Raw genomic sequence first — 26630 nt, 5'->3', positions numbered from 1 at the left:
TCACCATGATCAGTGGTATTTCTCCCTGAGATTTAAGATGGCTCAACACATGCAAATCAATAAATGTAATTCATCATATTAATAGAATTAACATTTATATAACATGATCATCTTAGGAGTTGTGAAAAATGCACATGACAAAATCCAATATTAATTTATGATAACATTTCTCAACAAATTCAGTACAGAAGGAATGCACGTCAACATAATAAAGGTCATATATGATAAACCCACAGCCAACATCATCCTCAATGGTGAAAATTTCAAAGCTTTTCTTCTTAGACCAGTAAAACTCTAGCCAGAGCAACTAATCAAGAAAAATAAAGAAATCCAAATCATAAATAAATAAATACAATTATTTCTGTTTATAGATGACATATTCTATATGTGGAAAACTCTGAAGACACCATGAAACCCTGTTAGTGAAAACAAAATTAGTAAAGTTAAACCATGCAAAATCAAGACATAAAAATGAAGTGTCTTTATACACTAGCAACAAATCATCCAAAAAGGCAATTAAAAGAAAATCTCATTTACAATTTTTAAAAAAAGGAATAAATTAAAACAAGGAAGTGAAAAACTTATACACTGAAAACTACAAAGCCAAACCAAAGCATTGATAAAGTATTTATAAAAAGAAATAAAAGAAAACAAAATAAATGAAAAGTCACATTGTGTTCATGGATTAGAAAACTTAATATTGTTGGCTGGGCGCAGTGACTCAAGCCTGTAATCCCAGCACTATGGGAGGCCGAGGCTGGTGGATCACGAGGTCAGGAGATCATCCTGGCTGACACGGTGCAACTTGTCTCTATTAAAAATACAAAAAATTAGCCGGGCGTGGTGGCGGATGTCTGTAGTCCCAGCTACTCAGGAGGCAGGAGAATGGTGTGAACCTGGGAGGTGGAGCTTGCAGTGAGCCGAGTTTGTGCCACGGCACTCCAGCTTGGGCGACAGAGCAAGACTCCGTCTCAAAAAAAACAAAAACAAACAAACAAAAAAAACCAAAAAAAACCCAGACAATATTGTTAACATATTGCCCAATTGATCTACAGGTTCAACACTATCTCCATAAAATGCCAATGGGATTTTTTTTAACAGAAATTAAAACAAAACCATTTTTAAATTTATGTGGAGCCACAAAGAGAGAAGAACAAAGCGGGAGACATCACATTTTCTGATTTCAAAATATATTACAAAGCTACAGAAAATACTCAGTATGGTACCAGCTTAAAGATGTGTATCCCAATGCAACATAATGAAAGCCCCAGAAATAAAACTATGCATATGAAGTCACTTAATTTTCAACAAAGCTGTCAAGAATACAGAATAGAAAATGGATAATGTCTATTGGAAAACTGTACATCCACATGCAAAAAAAAAAAAATGAAACTGGACCTCCGTATTAAACCATACACAATATTAAAGAAAAACAGATTAAAGACTTAAATATAAGAAATTAAACCGTAAAATTCCTAGTAGAGGGATAAAAACCCCTAGTTGAAAACAAGGAAACAACTTATTGATATTAGTTGGAGCAACGGATTTTGGATATGACCTCAGAAGCACAGATAACAAAAGCAAAAATGTACAAGTGTAACTATGTCAAACTACAAAACTTCTGAGCAGCAAAATAAACAACAAGCAGAATGAAAAGGAAACCTCTGGAATGGGAGAAAATATTTTCAATCCGTATATCTCATAAGAGGTTAATTTCTGAAACATAAAAGAAACTCTTACAACTCAACAACACGACACCCCACCACTCACCCCCCCTCAAAAAAAATTAGCAAAGTACTTGAACAGCTATATCAAAGAAGACATACAAATCGCTACCAGATATATGAAGTGTTACTCAACATCATTAATTATCAAAGAAAGACAAATCAAAACTACAATGAGATACCTCTTCATACCTGTTACAGTAGCTATTATCAAAAATAAAACAAAATAAAAGAAATCAAGTGTTGTCAAGGATGTGGAGAAATTGAAACTCTTGTATACTGTTGGCGGGAACGTAAAATGGCATAACAGATATGCAGAACAGTACTGAGGTTTTTCAAAAAATTAAAAATTGAGGCCGTGCACGGTGGATCATGCCTGTAATACCAGCACTTTGAGAGGTCGAGGCGTGTGGATCAGGAGGTCAGGAGATCGAGACCATCCTGGCTAACACGGTGAAAGCCAGTCTCTACTAAAAATACAAAAAATTAGCGAGATGTGGTAGCAGGCGCCTGTAGTCCCAGCTACTCGGGAAGCTGAGGCAGGAGAATTGCTTGAATCTGGGAGGCAGAGGTTGCAGTGAGCCAAGATCGCACCCCTGCACTCCAGCTTGGGCAACAGAGCGAGACTCCATTAAAAACAAATAGAACTATCATATGATTTCACATATGGATATGTATCCGAAATAATTGAAATCAGGATTTCAAAGATGTATCTGTACTTCATCTTTCGTTGCAACGTTATTCACAATACGAAAGAAATGGAAGCAACCCAAATTTCCTTTGACAGATGAACAGATAAGAAAATGTGGCATAGAAAGACAACAAAATATTGCTCAGTCTCAAAAAGGGAAGAAATCCTGTCATATGCACAAAATGGATGAACATAAAGGACATTTTGTTAAACAAAATAAGTCAATCACAAAAGAACATATACTGCATGAGTTCAGTTATCTGAAGTATATAAAATAGCTAAACTCTTAGCAGTATAACATATAATGTTGGCTGTCAGGGGCTGAGAGTGGAGGAAATGGGGAGTTATTCAATGGATTTGAAGTTTTAGTCATGAAAGATAAGTTCTAGAGGTCTGCTTTAAAACGTAGTGTCTAAAGTGATATATTGTGCACTTCAGAATTTAAGAAGGTAGATCTCATGTTAAGTGTTCTCACCACAGAATATAAAACAAAACAAAACAAAAAGTCACAAGGAAGCTCGGGAGGTGTTGGATATGTCTTTTACTTCAATTGTGGTGACGGTGCCATTGATATTTATATTTGTCCAAACTTAGCAAATTTCATATATTAAATGCATGCAGTTCTTTGTACATCAATTATACCTCAATTCAGTGGTTAAAAATAAATAATGGATAAAAAAGAAAGTGGAGCATGATTTCAATCAAAATATTAATACTGACAATTTCCCAAAGCAGCAACTGTATTACACATCTTACTGTTTCTCTTCATTTATCATCATTATCTATAAATTATTTCCTATCCCAAAGCTGATTTTTGATTCAGCTCCCAAATCATTTCCTAGAAGACCCTGACCATTCCATAAGAGTATTATGTGGGGAAAAATAATAATAATAATATATAGTGGTGCCTTCTGCTGGCATTTACTATGCTAGGTGTTTTATATACATTTTCCTGTAGAAAGTGTACAACCTTTTAGCCATCCTATGAAGTTGTTTGTATCTATTTTTTTATTTATGATGAGTCAGTAGAGTCACTGTGGTTTAAGTGACTCGTTCATGATTTTGTTTAATAACTGATCTAAATCATAAGAACAAGTCTGTTTAATTTCAGAGGTATGCTCTTTATACTGTTCTCAGTGCTGAGCACATCCTAAGATGATGGAGACATTGTACACATATGTCTAAAACAAGCCTTTTCTTTTTCAGTTAGTCTGTGCATTATTTAGAGTAAATGAGGGAATAAATTAATGGCAAATCTGTACATAATGAGAATTTTTTTTTCTTTTTCAATTGATCTTTACTGGTATCTGTTTTTGTTAATTCCTAGTGTCTTTCTAACTCAGGGATGCTACCTGGCCCTTTACAGGCACTTTTTATTTCAAGATGAAATATTGCTAGGCAACTGTGTTTCTCATAGTTTTGGATCATTAAATGCCTCAGTTTATGAAGTTCACTTAAAATCTCCCACTTCTACATTGACCCATTGGTTGAGTTGTTCTATTACTTATTGAATTTAGACTGGCCTTTGCTTGGGTAATTTCTGAAACGGATCATTTATCTTCAACCCGAAGAACTTCAGAAAAACTCTCCTTTTTGTCTATATAAACACATCTGTGAAGACTACAGATTTCTCTGAGTTGTCTGCTCTTAATTATCATTGCATTTCCATGTTACTAACTACCAAGCTTTGGTTGTGAATGTTTCATGCTATCACTATTATCTGTTTATTCTGCATAGTCTTTTATTCCATTTCAACAGTTGAAAGTCCATAAATCTGGGGATAGTTTGACATCATTGTTTGAAATCCTACTGTATCATTTAACCGGTTATAACAGTGAAAGCACCTTTGACATCTTTTTCTTTTTTTTTTTTTTTTGCTTTAATTGAATGGTTCAAAATCTCATGGTACAATAAGTTTTCCTTTTTTATTGACCTACGGTCTGAATATCTAACTTATGTATTATGCATTGTCTTAACTTTGATCAAAATAAGTTAATAGGTACTGAAAGCTAACAAAATTGGATACAAAAATCATTTCTAAAGCTAAACATTCCTGCCAGAGAATGGAAAAACGAAGGGACTTTCATAAAAGGCAGGTGCCTCATTTCTTGGCACATGCATCACAACCGTCACTGTATATTTGGATGCCTTTACTATGGTGTATTTCATTAATGAGAAAGAATTAAGTCCCATGGGCTTTGAGCTCACAGAGCTTATATTCAAGACAGAGAGATACACAGTAGACAGAGAAATTACACATTCATGTGTGTGCATGTGTATGTGTTCGGTTATATTTGTGATGATTATTGTGAAGTTTAATAAAAATAAGCTAGAGAGTCTCTGATAGTTAATGATAATTCCTAACATTTGTTGAGTATATGCTACATATTATGTCCTGTTCAAAGTTTTTAATATAGTTTTTGTCATTTAAAAAAATCTATAAGGTAAGCATTATAATCACATTTTGCTAATGAAAATTTATAGGACAGAGACATTAAGCAATTTTGACATAATCATGGAATAAATAAATTTTATAGCGAGAATTCAAATTCAGTAATTCTAGTCTGGTAACTTATGCTATAAAGAAGAATCTGAGGTATTGTATTATTGTGGAAGTATTAGCCAAGTTAAGAACCAAAAAACGAGGATCAAATAAACAAGTGAAAGGCACGTAGCAGCAAGAGGAAGAGCTTTCTAAGTAGAGAAAGAGAATGTGCTATGGTTGTGAGGTGGGAAGCAACTTTGTATAACCAAGGGACAGAAAAATGTCAAAGAAGGTTGGGCATAGAAAACAAATGCCTACCCAAGGAGGGGTTAAAAATTCCGACAGGGTCCAATAATATAGAGTTCTGTAGTACAAGTAAGTAATTTAGAACTTTATCTGAATAGAATAAAAACACATTTGGAGAATTTTATAGTTGCATGAAATGTTCAAATTTTCCTGTTTAAAGCATGACTTAGTTAAAATGTGTAAAATAAATCGATGAGAATAGAAGACACTGCTAAAATTCAATTTAGTATTTCCTATATAACCTAGTTTTCATTGAGAAATAATGGTATTAGTCATCAGAGAAAAGAGTGGATGGGTCTAAGATGTATTTGTGGAACATAGATATTCTTCAGGATACTCTCTATCATAATTACATATCTGCTTGCCTCTTTTCTCTCAGAAAATTAGATTTTTCTCATTTTTGAATACCTATACCTAGCATAATTCCTGGCACATAATAGCTACTCATGAGTAATTTAACCCGAGTCCATAGAGCAATAGCTAGAGAGCCACAGCATATGCAAGACAGTATTACTGACAAAACCAAGTAGATCACATGGGCCTTAGATAAAAATTGAATTGAACCCAGTGCTTTGTAGAAGTCCTCAAGATTATAGGAATTATTATTTGCATGAAATGTTTTTGTGGACTTAAACTTCGAATTTGGAGGACTGAAGAAATCATCCTTATATGTATTGATTTTGAGTTTGGACTACACCCAAAAGAGTGTTAAGCCTAAAATATAGCTTGGTTTCTGCACTCAGCACAATCTATTTGCAAAAAAGTACTTGTGAAAATATATTATTTTAATTTCATAACCTAAATATTATGAAACAACATAGGATGGAAATATTGATATAAAATAGTCTCATTACTCTTTAGATATATGATCTAACTAATTTGGCATACCATAAATTGTTATAATTACTTTTTATAGAACCATGAGGAAAGTTTGTTAGAAATGGAATTGTTGTGTTAAAGGCTATTGGTAAAAATATAAACATAAATTTCAACAATAGCAAAAATGAAGTTACTAATAATTTTCAATAATTTTCTCTAGTTCTATAACTGCCTACAAACATAATAAAAGTAATCTTAGCAATACAAATGGGTGTTTCAACTTGCTGAACTAGCATATGAATTCCACCTCTGCAGCTGAAAGATGGAAGAATAGTCTGTTATGAGAGCCAAAATTCATTCATTAACTTTTCAGATTTATGCCTAGATAATTGTGGAAAACAATTCTAATAACACAAAATTAGAGGTTCATTTTTTGAATTTATTTAAGGGATAAATATGTCAATAAATAATCACCATTGATTTTCCTTTCAAAGAAATTGAACACTCTAAAAGTCCTATCTTTATTCTTATTATTTTAAGGACTATCACTGACTGGATCTAATTCAACATTCATTTTTTTTGTTTGTTTGTTGGCTATGGTGTCAGGCACTGTGGTCATGGTAGCAACACATGACTCCTATCCTTTTTGATTTCAGTGGAAAACAATATGTAAACCAATCATTATAACACGATGTGAAAAAAACAATGATAGAAATGCCTGTAACCTGGCTGTTTCCCTTCTCACCTGACTCCAAAATCATATACAATGTATTACAGAAGCAGAACTTTCTCATTATTACTTTTAATGGCAAATTCATTACAAATGGAATCTACATCCTAGAAAAATTATAGTCTTCTCAATTCTGTTGATCAATAACAGAAAACCTCCAAATCGATCATAACCAAGTCACATTCTTTCTATCCCTTACGAGCGTTTCAGTTCCACTCTTATGAGGCAACAGTGGCACAATTTCAACCCCCCACTGTGTTCCAGAATGTAACAAATACATAGAAAAGAGGAACAGTATAATAGTAGTTTTAAGCGTTGACAGTAGATCTAGGAAAAACTGGTATGTCCACTTGTATAACATCTGAAATGCATAACACGTTGCTATGAATGTGCATTATATTGGGCATGATGAAATCACCCAAAGTCATTTATACTCTCATAACAATGCCAGGGACATAGTAGATGCTAATTACATTTTCCTGGAAGTAAATTTCATTTATCTCTGCATTGATTTAACTGGATTTTGTCCTGATACCATGCCTTCTAAAATGGTTGTACACACATACACACACACACACACACACACACACACACACACACACACACACACCATATACAGAAACAGGAGAGAGAGAGAGAGAGAGAGAGAGAGAGAGAGAGAGAGAGAGAGAAATTGATTCATACAGAATCTTTGAACAGAATAAAATTATGTGGTTGGAGAAAATAAACTCCTACCTCATAATTTGTTTTCTATTGTTTAATAGAACAATATTGTTATTGTTATTGTTATTGCTATTTTCCCATATGGCAAAAATAAAATCTCCAGAGGAAATTTATATATAATAAAGGAATGTATATGCCTTACTCAGGAAGTCCTAAACACCTTTTACTAACATATCTAATTTTTTGTTCTGTGTCCTGAATTTAAATACATTTTTTAACTCAAATAATGTTGGTTCAACAATTCTTTCTTTGATTCTCTCATGAAAATAAGATATTTTCTTGTGGGACTATACAGTGAGCAGATAACCAAAACCACAAAGCAAAACTGAATAATAAATAGGCCTATGGATCTGAATAGAGCACCAGTTATTTTGCTGTGGATATAACCGCATAATAAAAGTAAAATGCCAGGGAGGCTTTGGAGAACAACTTCGTTATTGAACATAGGAGAGAAAATTCAAACTTAGTAGTTGAGAATTATTTTCAGAGCTGCAGATAGCCACCATGCAGCAATGTCAGTCATTTTTATTATGTTTACACATTCTTTTAAAGGATTTCTCTGAAACCCCATTAATTAATCATTTCTATGACCAATATTTAATTCATTTTTATACTTAATAATATTTTGTGTTTATTGATTTTGCCTTAAAAATTGTGTATATATACACACATATAAACTCAAGATAATATAAATATGCATCTACACATATATGTCAGATTTCTGACTTCTATTTAGTTGGTTTTATTTTCCTTCTTGGAGAACAGAAACTTAATCAGGGTTAGCAGCACTTTTGGTGCTTCATCAAATGATGTTTATGTACATTTTCTCATTTGACAGAGGTGAACTCTTATCTTCTTCATCCAGAGTTCCCTGTACACTCCACAAAAGCACTGAGAGGTTGAAAGTTGTCATTGCTGTGTATCTCTGCCTTTGTATTTTTGTCACTTTTACAATCATGTTGTCAAATCAATACAATCTTATCAAAATGTACTGCTAGTGTGATCATAGCCATAGATAACTTGACACTGTGTACCACGAGATAGCAAGTGTTATTTATTCTTGAATTATGAAGATTATAGTTTGTGTCTATCTAATGTTCTTTATAAGTCTGCAGATTTGATACATTTATATAAAGGAATTAGTCAAGAAGCCTATGTTCTCTAAAGTTAGAAAGAAATATTTTATGCCCTGAGTATAGGAAAGCTGTTTCTTGGCTTCCCATGATTCACAATAAAACCTGTTATACTTACTAGTATAAATAAAAAGTAATTCATTTCCTTAAAGTCACTAATTACATTAACACTAAGTACTAAGTATAGCCTAAAATATATTATTCACTATTATATTATTGTTTTCAAAGCCAAATCAATTTTTTTTGTTGAAATACTTATTTTATAATAAGATTGTATACTGTTTGATTTTAGGTAAGAAGTTAAAAAAATACAATCACAAGAAAAAATCTTACCTGTTCCTATAATTTTTGTTTAATTTTGATTTTTCATTTTATATGTTATTGATACATATAATGTATAAATACACAATTTTTCTCCCTTAAAAGCATCAAACTATACAAATGTTCTAAAATTTGGTTGTGTGATTACGAATACATACACTTTTATGTCAATAAATATTCTTTTACATTATTTTAAAAGCAAATCATTCTCCAAAGACATGGGCTATATTAGTTTCTTCCTTCTGTGGTGTTTCTCTTTGCCTTTATTCCTTCCTTCCTTCCTCCTTCTTTTCTTCCTTCCTTTCACCTTCTTCCCTTCCTTTCTTTCTTTTTTTCTATTTTATTTATTTATGAAAACATGAACATAATAAAAAAATTCAAAAGAAAAAAAGAGGAAAACATAAAAACCGCTGCTTCACATTCCTTTTCCTTAGCCCTACCTGTGGTAACCACTCTTCCAACCTACTGCAAATCCTTTTAGAGATATTATTAGCATTTACATATATTAATGTATATTAAAGATAATTGCTCTTATTTGGGTAGAATAGTGTATGAATTAACAGCATGGATTCCAGAACAAGACTGACTGAACTGAAAGTTAAGATCTGCCACATTTCAGCCTTTTATACTTCATATTATTTACACAATATCCTGGGCAATGGTTTTATAATTTATAATTGGATAGTTTACAGGGAAATATAGGAGACTTTTTTGTCTTTATTGGTTGTATATAAAAGTTTTTTCTCTTTATTTTTTGTGTACCCTACTCCCATGATTTTTATTTCTGATGTTATAATTTATAACTTTTTACATTATGCATTTCTTAGGCTATTTTAGATTTCATTATTTTTGACAGTTTTGGCTTTTAACCTTCATACTAGATATATATTTGATTTATAGAGCACCATAAAAGTATTGGGGTATCATGAAGTTAATTTTATATTTACCTCCACTTATTAATTTTATGCTTTTAAATATTTTCATATAGTAGTTTGTGTTCATTTGTTTTTACTTGAAAACCTCCTTAGAGCATTTCTTGTAGGGCAGGTCTAGTGGTGGTAAAGTCCCTAAACTTTTGCTTGTCTGGAAAACACTTTATTTATTCTTCATTTCTGAAGGACAGCTTAGCTGAATATGGTATTTATGCTTGAAAGTTTTACATTTGTCATTTAAAATATACCATCCTATTATCTCCCAGCTGGTAGAGATTCTGCTGAGAAATCCTCTGAAGAAAAAGACAAGAAACATACAAAGCAAAACAAACAAAAAGCAATTAACAAAATGCCAGTAGTAAGATTTTACTTATCAATAATAACCTAATTTTAATGAAATCAATTCTCTTATCAAAAGACTTAGAATGGCTGCACATGGATATCAAAACAGGGTTTAACTACAGAACTACCTAATCCTTAAGGACATTCATAGACTCAAAAGGAGGGAAGAAGATATTTCATGCAAAAGGTAATCATAATAAAGCAGAGGTGGATATACTTACCTCAGAAAAAAATAGACTTCAAGCCAAAAACTGTCACAAGAAACAAAGGAGGTCATTATTTAATATAAAAAGGATTAATTCATCAAAAAGATATAATTTTAAATACCTATGTACAGAACATTGTAACACCTAAGAATATAAAACAAATATCAGTGGGCAAAAAGGGAGAAATAAATAGCAATACAATAATAGTAGGGGACTTCAATATTCCATTTTCAATAATGGACAGGTAATCTAGGCATAAAATATATGAGGAAATAATGGAATCAAATAGCACTTTAGATAAAATAGACCAAAAGTAGAACTTTCCATCCAACAGCAGCAGAATGCACATTCTTTTCTTGTGCACAGAGAACATTCTCCAGGATCGACCACATAGTGTAGCACAAAACCAGTCTTAACAAATTAAAGAAAAAAAAAAAAACACCCCTGAAATTATATCAACTGTTGTTTTCAAGCACAATGACATGAAACTGGAAATCACTAACAAGTGCATCTTTGGAAACTGTACAAATATGTGGAAAGTAAATCCTTGAAAAACCAACAGATCAATTTAGAATTTAAAATTGCTTTTTAAAAAAGCTTCTAAAGACAAATGTAAATCACAATACAATATACAAACACCCACAGAATACACTCAAAGCAGTAGTCAGAAGGAAATAAACACCTACATCAAAAAAGAGAAAGATCTCAAACAACCTAATATTGCACCTCAATAGATTAAAAGAACATGAACAAGGTAAATAAAAAATAATACAAGGAAACAAATAATGAAGACCAAAGCAGAAATAAATCAAATGGAGCCCCTCTCCAGAAATAATAAGGCAATAGCACTAGAATAACACAAAAATGCCCACTTTCACTACTTCTATTCAACATAGTACTGGAAGTTCTAGCCAGAGCAATCAGAGAAAAGAAAGAAATAAATAACATCCACATTGAAAGAGGAAGCCAAACTGTTGCTGTTCATCGATGATATGATTGTATACCTAGAAAACCCTAAACTGATCCTAAAAGCTCCTAGACCTGAAAAATGAGTTCACTAAAGTCTCAGGATGCAAATCAATGTACACAAATGAATCAACAGCACTGCTATACACCAAAAACGACAAAGCTGAGTATCAAATCAAGAACTCAATGATATTTACAACAGCTGCAGAATACAAATAAATAAATAAACAAATAAATAGATAAAAATACTTAGAAATATACTTGCCCAAGGAAGTGAAATATCTCTACATGAAAAACTACAAAACACTGTTGAAGGAAATCATATATGATACCAACAAATGGAAACACATCCCATGCTCGTGGATGTATAGAATCAATATTGTGAAAATGACCATACTGCCTAAAGCAATCTACAGATTCAATGTAATTCCTAGGAAAATGTCATCATCATTCTTGACAGAACTAGAAAAAAAGCATTTTAAATTTATATGGAACCAAAACAGAGCCTACGTGGACAAAGCAATACTAAGCAAAAAGAAAAAATCTGGAGGCATCACATTGCCTGACTTCAAATTATACTATGAGGTTATAGTTACCAAAAACCATGATACTAGTATAAAAATAGGCATGTAAATCAATGGAACAGATTAGAAAACCCAGATACGAAGCCAAATACATACAGCAAACTGATCACCTACAAAGCATACAAAAACATAAAGTGATGAAAGGACACTTTATTCAATAAATCATGCTGAGAAAACTGGCAAGCCACATGTAGAAAGAAACCTAATCCTCATCTCTCACCTTATGCAAAAATGAACTCTCAAGGTGGATCAAAGACTTGAATCTAAGACTGAAACCACAAAAATTCTAGAAGATAACATTAAAAAAAAAAAAAACACACTTTTCTAGACATTAGCCTAGGCAAAAAAAAAGAAAAAGAAAAAGAAACTGTCCTAAGAACAACAACAACAAAAAAATGCAATAAACACAAAAATAAATGGAACTTAATTAAACTAATAAGCTGATACACAGCAAAAGAAATAATTAGAAGAGTGAACAGACAATGCACAGAGTGGGAGAAAATATTTGCACACCATGCATCCGACAAAGGACTAATATCCAGAATCTACAAAGAAGTTAAATAAATCGGAAAAAGCAAAGAAACAATCTCATCAAAAACTGGGCAAAATACATGAATAGACAATTCTCAAAAGAAATATACAAATGTCCAGCAAACATGAAACAAATGCTCAACATAACTAATTGTTAGGGAAATGAAAATTGAAACCACAATAAGATACCACCTTACTCCTGCAAAAATTGGCCATAATTAAAAGGTCAAAATATAATAGATGTTGGTGTGGATGTAGTGAAAACGGAACACCTTTAGAATTCTGATGGGAATGTAAAGTAGCACGACTATTATAGAAAACAGTAATGAGATTCCTTATAGAAAACAGTAATGAGATTCCTTATAGAACTAAAAGTAGAATTACCTTTCAATCCATCAATCCCACTACTGGTATTGGGTATCTATCCAGATAAAAAGAAGTCGTCACATGAAAAAGAAGCCTGCACATACATCTTTATAGCAGCACAATTCAAAATTGTAAAAATATGAAACTAAACTAAATGCCCATCAACCAATGAGTGTTTTAAAAAAATGTGGTATATATACACATCAGAATCTATTCAGCCATAAAGTGAAACAAAACAATGGCCTTTGCAGCAACTTGGATAGAGCTGGATGCCATTATTCTAAGTGAGGTAACTCAGGAATGAAACCCAAATATTGTATGTTTTCACTTATAAGTAGCAGCTAAGGTAAGAGGATGCAAAGACATAAGAATAATATAATGAACTTTGGGGACTTGGGGGGAAGGATCAGAGCAGGGTGAGAAATCAAAGACTACATATTGGGTACAATGTACACTGGTCAGGAAATAGGTGCACCAAAATCTCACAAATCACTGCTAAAAAACTTACCCATGTAACCAAAAACTACCTAAAAACTATTGAAATTTAAAAAAATAATAATAATAAATATTGAGGTGGCACATATGCCAATTACCTTGTGTGAAAAGAAAATAAATTTGGGGGCACCCAAATCACTAAGCTAAAGGAATCAATCTGGGAACTGCTTAGGGCAAACCTGCATTCCATTCTATTCAAAGTCACCTCTCTGTTCACTCAGATAAATGCAGATCTGAATGCCTCCTTTGGACAGGCTAATCAGAAACTCAAAATAATGCAACCACTTCTCTCTCACTTATCTGTGACCTGGAAGCCCCCTACCTGCTTTGAGCTGTCCCACCTTTCTGGATGAAACCAATAACATCTTACATATATTGATTGATGTCTCAAGTCCCCCTAAAATGTATAAAACCAATCTGGGTCCTGACCACCATATGCCTATGTCATCAGGACCTCTGAGGCTGTGTCAAGAATGCACTTTCTCCACCTCGGCAATGAAAATTTTCTAAATTAACTGAGTCTGTCTCAGATATTCAGGTTTCACACTTGATTTGATCATTATATATTGTATACATGTATTGAAATGTCACTATCCCATAAATGTGTATAATTATTATGTGTCAATTAAGATAATTATATAGATAAAAAATCTATGAAATAAATAGCTGGATTTTTGAGAAGATAAATAAAAATGACAAGCTTTAGGACAGATTTACTAAGGGAAAAAAATAGAAAATTCAAATAAAATCAGAGTTGAAATAGGAAACAGTACTGATTCAGAAAAACAAAGTGTTATATGAGATTATTATTAATGACTATACGCCAACACATTGGAAAGCCTATAAGAAAAACAAATTCCTGGACACATACCACCTACAAATTCTGAATCAAAAAAGGAAATAAAAACAGAATAATGATAAGTAATAAGATTGAATCTGTAATAAAAATTCTCTCATCAAAGAAAAGCCCAACACCTAAAATATTAATTGCAGAATTCTACCAAACACTTAAAGAAGAGCTAATATATTTTTTTCTCAAGCTATTCCAGAAAATTAAAAAGGAGGATAACCTTTCAAACTTATTCTATGAGACCAACATTATTCCAATACCTAAACCAGAAAAGAAAAAAGAAATCTACAGGCCAAAATATCTGATAAACATTGATGCATCAACAAAATATTAGCAAACTAAATTTATTTAATAAAATGTTAAAAATAACATTTACCATGATCAAGTGGTCATAAGTTCAAGTCTTGAACTTCTGGCCTCAACTGCTGTGAGACGATAAATATTTGTTGTTTTAAGCCACCCTGCTTTTGGTACTTTGTTGCAGCATACCTAGAAAACTAATATAAATTTTGTGAGAAAGATTGTCATTTTTATCAGGGGCTCAGAAAGGTTAAATAAATTATCCAAGTGTACCATATTGATGGTAAGTAATACTGCCTGTGTCAAATCCAGTGTTTTTTCACTGTATTTCTTCTTGTTTTAAAAATCACATACAACTTACGTATAACTCATGAAATCTACTATGATAAAATATAATAAAAATAAATATTTCATAACGTCTTTGAGTGGAATCATGTGTGTATTCTTCTCTCAAGAATAAACAGCAGTAGAGTGTTTTCTTTTTTATGAGTAAAAGGGAAAGTACTGATATTCTCTGATGTCTCTAATTGGATGCCATATGTTGAACTCCGTCAACCCTTTTCATCCTTCTGCCCTCTATGACACCCCTTGAAATCAATAAGAATGCTAAAATTAAATCAGACTATATGTGTTGAGAGAATCATCAAATCTGTATAATCCAGGTACTCTGGTTAATGACTGAACACATGAAAAGCACAGTAGAACTCTATTTATAAAAAAAATCAATATTTGTCCTCATTTGTAGAAGCAACCTTTAATGTCTTTTCTGTTAACATCAGTTTTGAGGAAATGTTTTATATCCATCATTTTTAGAAACATTTCTCAGTTTCAGGTTTGGAATAGAAATGAAAGCACTCGTAGAATTGTTTTGCTATGTGTGAATGCAGATACAAAATGATATTTAGAGAGAAAAAAATGGAAGTATATAGTTTAACAAAATAAACTTTTGAGAACGTTTTATTTCAGTTGGTTTATGCAATGAAATACGTTTATACAAAAGAGATGAGACTACTTTGGAGTTTCAATTACTATAAGCTCATGTCAAAAATTTTATAATAAAATGCTCACCTATAAAAGGTGTGAGATACAATTATCAGTGACAATGTGAGATTTTATTCTAATTAATTTAATCTTTAGTGTATTTGATGGAGTAAATTGAATACACAATTTAGCAGTGTTGGTAATCTACATATTCTGGACCTTCCATTGAATACTGAGTTTCCTAAAATAACCTACATATATTTAAAGTCTGGATCACATATCATCTCCTGAAAGAAAATGAAATCCCATGGCTAACATAATCATCAAAAGAAAATTTGTGCTACAATTGCATCATTTTAATTTCATTTCCTGCTATGTCTCTAAGACTTTTTGGTAAAAGCTTTACATCTTTTGAAATGAATCTATTCAATTTTCAATATATTCTAAAATGAAAAATGCCAAGTGATTAGACAAAACACAAACTAAATCTGCAAGTTCATGTGGAAAGGTCAGCTGAACTGGGTGAGATTTTTAGAGGTCGACTGGCTTAGCGATATGCAAGTGTGAATATTTCTGAAGTTAAATTTTCAGCCTTAGCTTCCTGCCTTATTATTTGCTAGGAGAATGATAACACATTAAAACTAGTCCACTTAATGTTAAAGTTAGAGAACAAATTTAATGAATATTACACCTTTTTGCAGAAAGGAAAAAAAATGTAGCAATTAAATGTTATAATCTCATGGAATATGTAGATCTGCTTCATAGTATATTGCCTAATGAAACAAAGAGATAATTTTCCCTTGTGATTTTTTAACACATACACACTTACATATATTCTTGTCAGTTATTTATCTTTTACATCACTTGTTTTCTGCTTGGCTCTTAAAATTCCAAACAACCCTGAATTGTGTCTGAGTGTTTATTTTAAAACTCCTTGAATGTAGACAAGTCCTTTGAGCTCTAACCTAATTCATGTAACATTTTCTTAATTCAATATTTGTTAGGCGGCTTCAGGCCAGGTTGAGAGTAATTTTGGTACCAGGTGTGTGGGCAAACATCTTAGCCTCTCCTGATTGAAGCTGATTCTAAATGTGAAGGGCGTCTTTGCACTCATAAATCAGCTGAAATCTCTTTATGTGGAACTATAATATGTTAAATATGTATTTCTAAATTTTCATAAGATATTTTAGTATCTTCTTGGATGTTGGGAAACTATGTCAAATGTCTGAAGTCCATAACTTGAGGTGCAGGATTGCTACAGAGAAAATATCTTGTCAGTACATTCCTTTAAAAAGATCCACATGTTTGGGACATTTACATATAAATGGTTTGGAATAAGCTCTAGTTATTGTTTGATATTGGGTTTAACTAAACTGGGCACAAGGCCAAATTTGTCATGGCTGGAATCCTTTATTATCACGTTCAATGGTGATTATGCTTGAAGGTGAGAACGAGAAGGCATCTGCATCAGCAGTCTGCACGGGGACACCCTTATTATAGCGTAGGTTGAACGTCTACTGAAAAACAAACTTGCGGTAGATTCTGTGTCATTTAATTCATTACATAACAATAAACCAGGATACGAAGGTGATGTCTTAAGAATGCTTCAGAAACAAATTTTTAATTATTTATTCTATTTTTTAATTTAAGATTTTTTTCTTATATTTTATTTTTTCTTGTTTTATTTTTGTGAATTCTCATTTATGTTTTGCTTAAATTTACTTAGCTTCCTCTATAAATCAACAAAAGTAGCCTAGTGCCGTTTTGTCACAGTATTGGCAATGAACTCATGTGTTTCTGAGACTCAGGTCTTGTCTATGTCAAGCTTCCTCAATAAAGCAACTACTCACAAAAATTGGTCAATATATTTTACCTCTCAAGAGACTCTGAATTTTAGTGTTAATAATGTTTATACACAATATATTCATAAGCTTTTCTCGTGCACTAATATTTAAATTCACATAAACATTCAAATTAAACATGACTTACACATTGAATTATCTTTGACATGGGAATAATATTAACATAAAAATATTTTTAAATGTTTCAGAACACATTAAGTTTTTCAAATTTACTTCTTACTTTTAACATTGATTAACTTGTAGTTTATCCAGTCAAAGCATTCTAGGGACTGTAACTACTGTATGGTAAGTTAAGAGCATAGACATTAAAGGCAAACTGCATGGCTTGATATTGAAGTTCTACTACTAGTTTGGTGACGTGGGTAACATACTTGTATTTCAATTTTCTTGTGTATGAAATGAAGTTACTAATAGTATCTATTCGTTTTCTTATTTTTTCTTTCTTGTTTTTCTTAGGGACCAGGGTCTCTCTCTCTGTGTCATCCAAGCTGGAGTACAATGGCACATTGCAGCTTCAAACTCCTGGGCTCAGATGATCCTCCCACCTCAGCATCCTGAATAGTTGGGACTTAACAGGTGTGTGAGACCATGCCCAGATAATGTGTTGATTTATCATTATTATTGTTTTTTGTAGTGATGTGATCTTGCTGTGTTGCCCAGGCTTGTCTCTAACTCATGACCTCAAGTGATCCTCTTGCCTTGGGCACCTATTTGTAAATAATAAATAAATGCTCCATGGGGAGAATGAAAAAAACAAAAAACAAAAAACAAAAAACTAGTCTCTTTTTTCTACTTTTGTCAATTCCTGCTTCTTAAAAATGGGTATTTATCATGCTTTCACCTTTTTCCTTTGTTTCTTAATATTATAAAATTACATGTTAAAGATGCTAATATTACTAATTTTAGAGTTCTGAATATGACATACTGACTTCCTATTGGGAAAAAGGAAGATTTATGCCCCTCATATTATCTCTCTACCATAAGCACACAGACACACACATTTCTTCTACCACATGCAAACCAACTTTATAATAGTTTTGTTTAGATCAACATTAATGTAATTATACAAGTATTATTCAAAGCTGAGTCAGCAAATAAAATAAAATGACATTTTCTTCTCAACACAATTTGCTTATTTTGCCTGGAGGAAATGATTACTTTTGTTTCTTTTGTTTTGTTTTCCATTTGCTTAGTTTCTTCTAAGTACTTATGATTAATTCATGCCAAAATTCTGCCAGAAAATTACTTTCAATATGTTAACAAATACTCAAATTACCAACCAATTACAGAGTGGTTCTCAGTAGATCTGATGTAGAAGTGATTCTCTTCTTACTGTCAAATCTGGGTTTCTTTTTATTCTTTCTTTTTTCCTTTCTTTTTTTCCCCCCTTTCTCTCTTTCCTGTACTGATTTCCCTATTTTCTGGATGCTGTTTTGTTTAAATTATTTTTGCTGAAATACTTCCAGTAGTTTCTGAGAAAGTGTGAGCAACAAGTGAGTTTTTGGAGACCACACGTGTCTGAAAATATTTTTACCTCAAAATTACATTCTTAAAGTGGATAGATGCAGAATTCAATGTGGAAACAGAGAAGACTTAAAAACTTAAAAATAACAGTACGGGTGTGGTGGTTCACGCCTGTAATCCCAGCACTTTGGGAGGCTGAGGCGGGCGGATCACGAGGTCAGGAGATCTAGGTCATCCTGGCTAACACGGTGAAACCCCGTCTCTATTAAAAATACAAAAAAAAAAAAAAAAAAAAAAAAAAAGCTCGGCGTGGTTGTGGGCGCCTGTAGTCCCAGCTAGTAGGGAGGCTGAGGCAGGTGAATGGCGTGAACTTGGGAGGCGGAGCTTGCAGTGAGCCAAGATCACACCACTGCACTCCAGCCTGGGCAACAGAGCAAGACTCCATGTTCTAGCTTCCAATTTAGCTTTTTAGATTAAAAATTACTTTCATTTTTAAAATATTTTAAGAATGTCATAATTTGTATATGTTTGAAAGCAAAATATTATCAAATTCACATTTCTATTTCATCCAATATTCTAAACACTCTGGTTAATAAAGTTTTGATAAATTTTCTGTGTTATATTTTGTTGATTTTTTCCCCATCCATATTATTATTCCAAGCTTTCTGGAATTTCTAGTTTGGATATTAACCTCCCTGAATTATATCTAAAATTTTAAAAATTTATCTCTGATAATTTTTGTATTTCATTTAATTTTTTTCATGCTCAGCTTACTGTGAAAATTTTCTCAAATTTATATTCTAACTTTATGATTGGATTACTTCATACACAAAGGCAGATACACCCAGACACAAGAATTTTTGTTCCCTTCATGTGACTTTTATACTGTATTCGGTTCTTATTTTGTGGATATAATATCTTTTCTTATTGCATATATATGATTTCATCATGTGTTTAAGGCTTTAGTATGTTATTTTTTCTCTGATTGTCTTAATTTATAACTGCTTTTATTTAAAATTTTGATTTATAACTCTACCTCTGTTTTATCAGAGGTTTCATAAAAATTCCATCTGTAGACATTTAAGAAAATAAAACCTGTCCGAGATGTCAATATAAGCATGCTCAAACTTTGAATGTTGGATTTTATAGTAAGAAGAACTCATTTGTTTGATTAGTAGAGCTGAAACTTTCAGTGCCTGTTTTATGTTTTTGTATTTGCCATTATACCCACAGAGATATTTTAGCATTTTCAAGTGTTTTTACGGTATGTATAGATTCAAGTATTTTTACAGTATTTTTACAGTATTAAAGACAGATAAAGACAGCAAAATGGGTGTTTCAATTTTATTTTAATTTACTTTAATTATTTTTAGTGTCTTATTGTGGCTTCCTGTAGAAGTTCAGAGTTATTTTAGTTCAAATACTTTAAAGATCATTTGCAAGGGTACTCTTTAAGTACTTACTGAACGTTAACTGTGGTGCACATCTTTACTTTTTGACACTGAAAGATGGCCCAAACTTATCTTGTATACTTCCTGAACCCATCTGATAATTATATTTAATGAACTCTGGTTCTTTTAATTGGAGAATGGAAACTAAAATCCAGATGCTAGAATTGGAAACTAAGATCTAGATCCTTGTTGGGTTACCAGGGTGTCATTATTTCTAGACCCTTTCAAAAGGTCCTCTAGGCCCAGACAAAACAAGGCATAGATACATACACAAATACAGGTGTGCATACTAGTATGTGCACATATGCATTTCTGTAAATATTTTCGTTCGTTACCAATTTTTCTATATCAAATTAAGAACAAACTCATACTAGTGTCTCTGACTCTAATCCACTATTATGTGAATTGTTCTGCCCATCTTCTCTTGCTTATCTGTAACTTCCAACTCAAGCAGTAAGAAACCTGACTTCTATCACTTGCCATCCATTTGCCTAATTGTTCGATTCCAGTATACATATAACAGTGTTCAAACTCTTAATCCAATCCCTGTGGTAAACTATTTTATTAACCAGAATATTGTAGTTATGTACAGTTCTTTGCCTTTAGTATTACAAACTCTATTAGAGTTACTATTCCCTCAACCATCTTCAGTAAGGTTGTTTCATATATATATATATATTTTTTTCTTTGAGATGGAGTCTCACTCTGTTGCCCAGACTGGAGTACAGTGGCAGGATCTCAGCTCACTGCAACCTCTACCTCCTGGGTTCGAGGAATTCTGCTGCCTCAGCCTCCCAAGTTGCTGGGATTATAGGCCTGCCACCATGCCCAGCTAATTTTTGTATTTTTAGTAGAGATGGGGTTTCACCATGTTGGCCAGGCTAGTCTCGAACTCCTGACCTCAGGTGATCTGCCCACCTCAGCCTCCCAAAGTGCTGGGATTACAGACTTGAGCCACCGCGCCCAGTTTCATACGTTTTGAACACAGTCATATTGTTTTGTCACATTCTTCATTGCACAATTGAATCATTACACCTCCTAAATGATATTTTAAAAATTTGCATTCATTAAGGTTCATATTTTTGTGCCATATAATTCAATGGATTTTGACTAATACAATGTTGTGTATCCTGCTGTAGTATGGATGTTTGTTTCTCTGAATCTCATTTTCAAATTTGACCTACGGTGTTGAAAGTGAGGCCTAATGGAAGGTGTCTGGTTCATAGGGGCAGTCTATGAATAAATTAATTCCCTCCCTGGGGGCCTGAGTGAGTTCTTGTACTGTTAATTTCTATGAGAGCTGGTGGTTAAAATTAGTCTGGCCCCGCCATGTTCTCTTACATGCTTCCTCTGTCGCCATGTACTCTCTGCACACGCTGGCTCCCCTTTGTTTTCTGCCACGAATGAAAGCAGCCTGAGACTTCTACCAGATGACCAGTATTCAAGCCAGCAGCACAGTGAGCCAAATAAATCTCTTTCTTCTTAACAAATTAACCAACCTAAGGTTATCCTTTAAATTGGGGGGAAAAAAAAAATCCCTTGTGCTTCACCTATCCAATCCTGCCTGATCATTTTATACTCACTACTGTTTTGTTTTTCCAGAATTTCATATTACTGAAATAATACAGTATGTAACCTTTCAGACTGCTTCCTTATACTTAGCAATCTGCATTCAACAATATTCATGTTGTTTCCTTGTTTGTGAACTCAACCTTTTTAATGTATAATAGCATTTAATTGTATGGTTGTACTGCAGATTGTGTATCAATTTCTTTGTAGAAGGATATCTTGGTTGACTCCAGGTTTCAGTAATATGAATTTCTATAAACGTTTGAATTTTTGTGCTGACATCACCTTTCAGAATTAAGTCAATACGCAGGAGCATGAATGCTGGATAATATGGTAGATAACGTTTAGCTTTTCAAGAAACTGTAACGCTGTTTCCAAAGTGGCTGTACAATTTTGCCACCCACCAGCAATGAATAAGTGTTGCTATAGCTCCACATTCTCAGTAATATTTAGTATTGACAGTTTTTTTTTCATGTTTACTATTCTAACAGGTGTGTAGGGTTTCACCTTGTTATTTTGATTTTCAATGCTCTAATTACAAGCAAACTAAAGAATCTTTTCTTATGCCTATTTTCCATCTTGATATTTTTTAGTAAAGGTTCAATTCACATATTTGTCCATTTAAAAATTTATTGTTTGTCTTCTTGTTGAATTTTAAAAGTTATTTTTGTATGTTGAATCCACATTTTTCATCATATATGAGTTTTGCAAATATATTCTCCCAATGTATGGTATGTCTATTTATTCTCTTAATGGTATATTTCATGGAGCAGAAGTTTTCAATCTTAATAAAGTACAACTTATCCATTTTTAATGTGTCATGCTTTAAATGTAATATCTAAAGATCCATTGCCAAACTCAAGATCTCATAACTTTTCTCCTATCTTTTCTTCCATAATTTTTATAGATTTGAATTTTACATTTAAATTTATTATCCATTTTGTGTTAATTTTAGGGATAGCTGTAAGGTCTGTGTTTAATTTCTTTTTCTGTAACCACTTCTTGAGAGGAAAATTATTTCTCTATTGATCATTTTTGCGTTTTTGTCTAAAAGCAGTTGACCATATGTGTGTGAGTCTATTTCTGGGTTTTTTTGTTCCAGTGATATACTTGTCTGTTCTCAGGCCGGTACATCACTATTTAAATTACTATAGTTTTATCATTAAGTCTGGACATCAGGAAATGCCTGTCCTTCAGTTTTGTTAATCAGCATTTTGTTGGCAATCCTGGGTCATTTATCTTTCCACAGAAACTTTAGAATCAGTTCATTGATAGTCACAAAATAGGTTGCTAGTATTTTTATTAGATTTTATTGAATCTCTAAATCAAGTCGGAATGAATTCATATCTTAGCAACATTAAGTTTTCCATTCAATGAACAAAAATAGCTAATTATTTCTTAGGTCTTTTATATATTTCTTCAGTTTTATAGTTCACATATACATTCTGTACACATTTTATTAGACTTATAATTAAGCATTTTTGGTACTATTGAAAATGATTGTGTGCTTTAATTTTAAATTCCAATTTTTCATCATTGTTACATAGGAAACCAATTAACTTTTTAATATAACTCCTGTAATATAAGTTAACATTTATGTGCTCCTACTTTGTATGCATCCCATGGCATCTGATTTAGGCAAAATGATTTGGGGTGTGATTCTTTGTACTTGTCTGTGTCTCCATTTGGGGATTACAGTTTACCTTGTAATGTCAATTTTCTGAAGGACTCAATGAAAATAATTGGTTTTCAGTGTCAGCATTTTTTTTTTTTCTTCTTTGGTCATGGTAGAAGTGAGAGTTTCAAGATTATTACATGTTTATCTCTCTTTCAAGTTTCCTTATTACTTGTAATCTACATGGATCTATATCTAGTTTCTTTATACATTTTGTTCATGTATAGTTCAATATTGTTGACAATCTCTGTATTATAATTGATGTGTTGAGTCCATCCACATTTAAAGTAATGTTTAAAATAGTTTAATTAATACTTTTTTAAAAAAAAATGTTTTCTATTTGTTACACTTGTCATTTACTCATTCATTTCCCCTGCTTTTCTACCTTTTCTGATTTTCATTGAGCATTTTATATGATTAAATGTATTTATATCCTAGCATCTCCATTAGACTTATTTTAAATATTTAGAGTTTGTAACATACAAATGATATAAGTCCACCTTCAAATAACACTATATTACTTTATGTATAACCAGTAGTACCTTGTTACATATTATTTCCAATTCTATCATTGCTTCTCTTATGAAAAGATTTTCAGTCATTTTCCATGTCCTTGTGCAATAATCACCCAATGTATTTTCACTGTTATTGTCTTCAGCAGTTATCTTTTAAATTAATTAGGTTTTTTTAAAAAAACTTAACTTCACCCTCATTTATACCTCCTCTGATGCTTTTTCTTTTTTCATAGCAATCCTAGTTTTGAATCTATATAATTTATCTTGTCTCTGAAGAACTTTTTTTAAAGTTCCTTGCCATCAAGGTGTATTTGCAATGGATGCCCACAGTTTGTGTTTTCATCATTTCTCTTTTACTTTTGAAAGCTAATTTCAGTGGATAAAGAATTTTTTTGGTCCCTGGGTTTAATTTTTTCCCTCCAATATTTAAAATGTCATTTCACTATCTTTTTGCTTGTATGGTTTCTCATGAGAAGTCTGCTGTAATTCTTATGCAGCTAAGGTGTTTCCTGCTCAACTCCTTCCACAGTCTCTTTGAAGATATTTTCTTTGTGTTAGTTTGTCTACAGATTGAGTATAATATTCCCGGGTGTTTTGGTTTTGTCTTATTCTGTTTTCATATTTGTTTCCTTATTTTTTATATCTGTTATGTATTTTTAATTGGGAAAAATTCGCAGCTATTATTAACTCAAATAGTTCTGCAGCTTTGTTCTGTCTTCTGTGTTCTTTAGATATCACTAATATTAATTTGTGATACTGAGAGGTGAAGCCAGCTGGGTTTCTGGGTCAGGTGGGGACTTGGAGAACTTTTCTATCTAGCTAAAGGATTGTAAATGCACCAATCAGCATTCTCTGTCTAGCTAAAGGTTTGTAAACACACCAATCAGGGCCCTGTGTCTAGCTAATTGGGTAGGGGACTTGGAGAATTTTTCTGTCTAGCTAAAGGTTTGTAAATGAACCAATCAGCACTCTGTGTCTAGTTAAAGGTTTGTAAACGCACCAATCAGCACTCTGTCAGAACGAACCAATCAGCACTCTGTAAAATGGACCAATCAGGACCCTGTAAAATGGGCCAATCAGCAGGATGTGGTGGGGGCCAAATAAGGGAATAAAAGGCCACCCCAGCCAACAGGAGCAACCTGCTGGGGTCCCGTTCCACGCCGTGGAAACTGTGTTCTTTTGCTCTTAGCAATAAATCTTGCTGCTGCTCACTCTTTGGGTCTGTGCCGCCTTTGTGAGTTGTAATACTCACCAAGAAGGTCTGCAGCTTCACTCCTGAAGTCAGCGAGACCACGAAGCCACCAGAAGGAAGAAACTCTGGACACATCTGAACAACTGAAAGAACAAATTCTGGACACACCATGTTTAAGAACTGTAACACTCACTGTGAGGGTCAGTGGCTTCATTTTTGAAGTCAGAGAGACCATGGACCCACCAATTCCGGACACAGTACTTTTGGAAATTGTCTCAAAGTTTGGGCGTATTTTTTTCTTTTTTTCAAGAAATTTCCTCTCTGCATTTCAGTGTTTGAGTATTCTATTGATCTATCTTTAAACTCAATGTTGCTTTTTCGTCTGCTGTGTCCAGTCTTTGATGACACTGTTAATGCTAGGCTTCATATATGTTATAGTATTTTTTAGATATTCTTTAGTTCTGTTAGAATTTTTTTTATTTCTAGCTTTTTCTTTGGAATCTTTTTTTGAGTTTCTATTGCTCTGCTAATGTAATCTATTTTTCTTACATGTTATCTATTTTTTCATTGGAGCAATGAAAATATTAATAATAATTATTTTAAGTTCCCTATCTAATAACTTCAATATCTGTGTTATATCTGAGTCTGGTATTGATGATTGCTTTGTTACTTCAGATTGTATTTTTCTTGCCTTTTAACATGGCTTACGATTTTTGTTGAAAAGCAGAAATATTATGTTGAGTAATAACATCTGTGAGAAGTACACCTTTAGTGTGAGGGTTTATGTAAATCTGAATGGGAGTTGTGCTGTGTTTAATATTTTCTGTAACTGTAGCTACCAGAGGCTTTTTTCTAATGTCCTTGTTTTTGTCTTCGCTTTTGACTTTCTACTTCCCTAAGTACTCTCCTCAGAAAAAAATTGCCTCCTTTTCCTCTTTCAGATGCAATCTACTGTAATTACACTAAAGTACCTGTTGGTTTGATGTTAAGATGTGAAGATGAGGAAGCAGTCTAAATGTTATGATTAAATCTCAGTCTTTTAGTAATCCTATGTCTCTGAACTGTGACATTCACAAGTGTTTCCCCAGTGCTGTAATTTTTCCCCCTCCTATGTGAGAGAGAAATGTAGGAGGTACTAGAGTGTGAAGAAATGTCTTCCGGCAACTAAAGACACATTCTGATAAAGTATTTTCCTCTGGAGAGTAGGTCTTTTTAATAGATAATGTTCTGAACATATTTAACAATGCTTAATTTCCAGTCTCCCGGCCAGTCAGCCAGTGGATATTTCTTAGCTTTATAATACGAGAACTGGTGGGATTCCAGAAGGTAACTAAAAAACATGCATTGTCACCCATATACTAGAGACCTTGGAGTTTCTTACTCTTTTTCTAATCTACACTTAAGCTCTAGCAATTTA

General features: G+C 32.7%; 1 long non-coding RNA gene across 1 annotated transcript in view; it reads left to right on the top strand.

The window, feature by feature from the left end:
• The window catches only part of LOC105489190 (uncharacterized), a 121055-nt gene extending 102876 nt beyond the window's left edge, over positions 1–18179 (top strand). The window contains exon 6 of the long non-coding RNA XR_011609141.1: positions 17804–18179. This is a non-coding gene — a long non-coding RNA (uncharacterized lncRNA). The remainder of the gene's footprint in view (positions 1–17803) is intronic.
• The last annotated feature ends 8451 nt before the right edge of the window (positions 18180–26630 follow it).

The sequence above is a fragment of the Macaca nemestrina genome, chromosome 1 (assembly GCF_043159975.1).
Source record: "Macaca nemestrina isolate mMacNem1 chromosome 1, mMacNem.hap1, whole genome shotgun sequence".
Lineage (NCBI taxonomy): Eukaryota > Metazoa > Chordata > Mammalia > Primates > Cercopithecidae > Macaca > Macaca nemestrina.
This window is presented reverse-complemented; position numbering and strand designations above follow the sequence as displayed.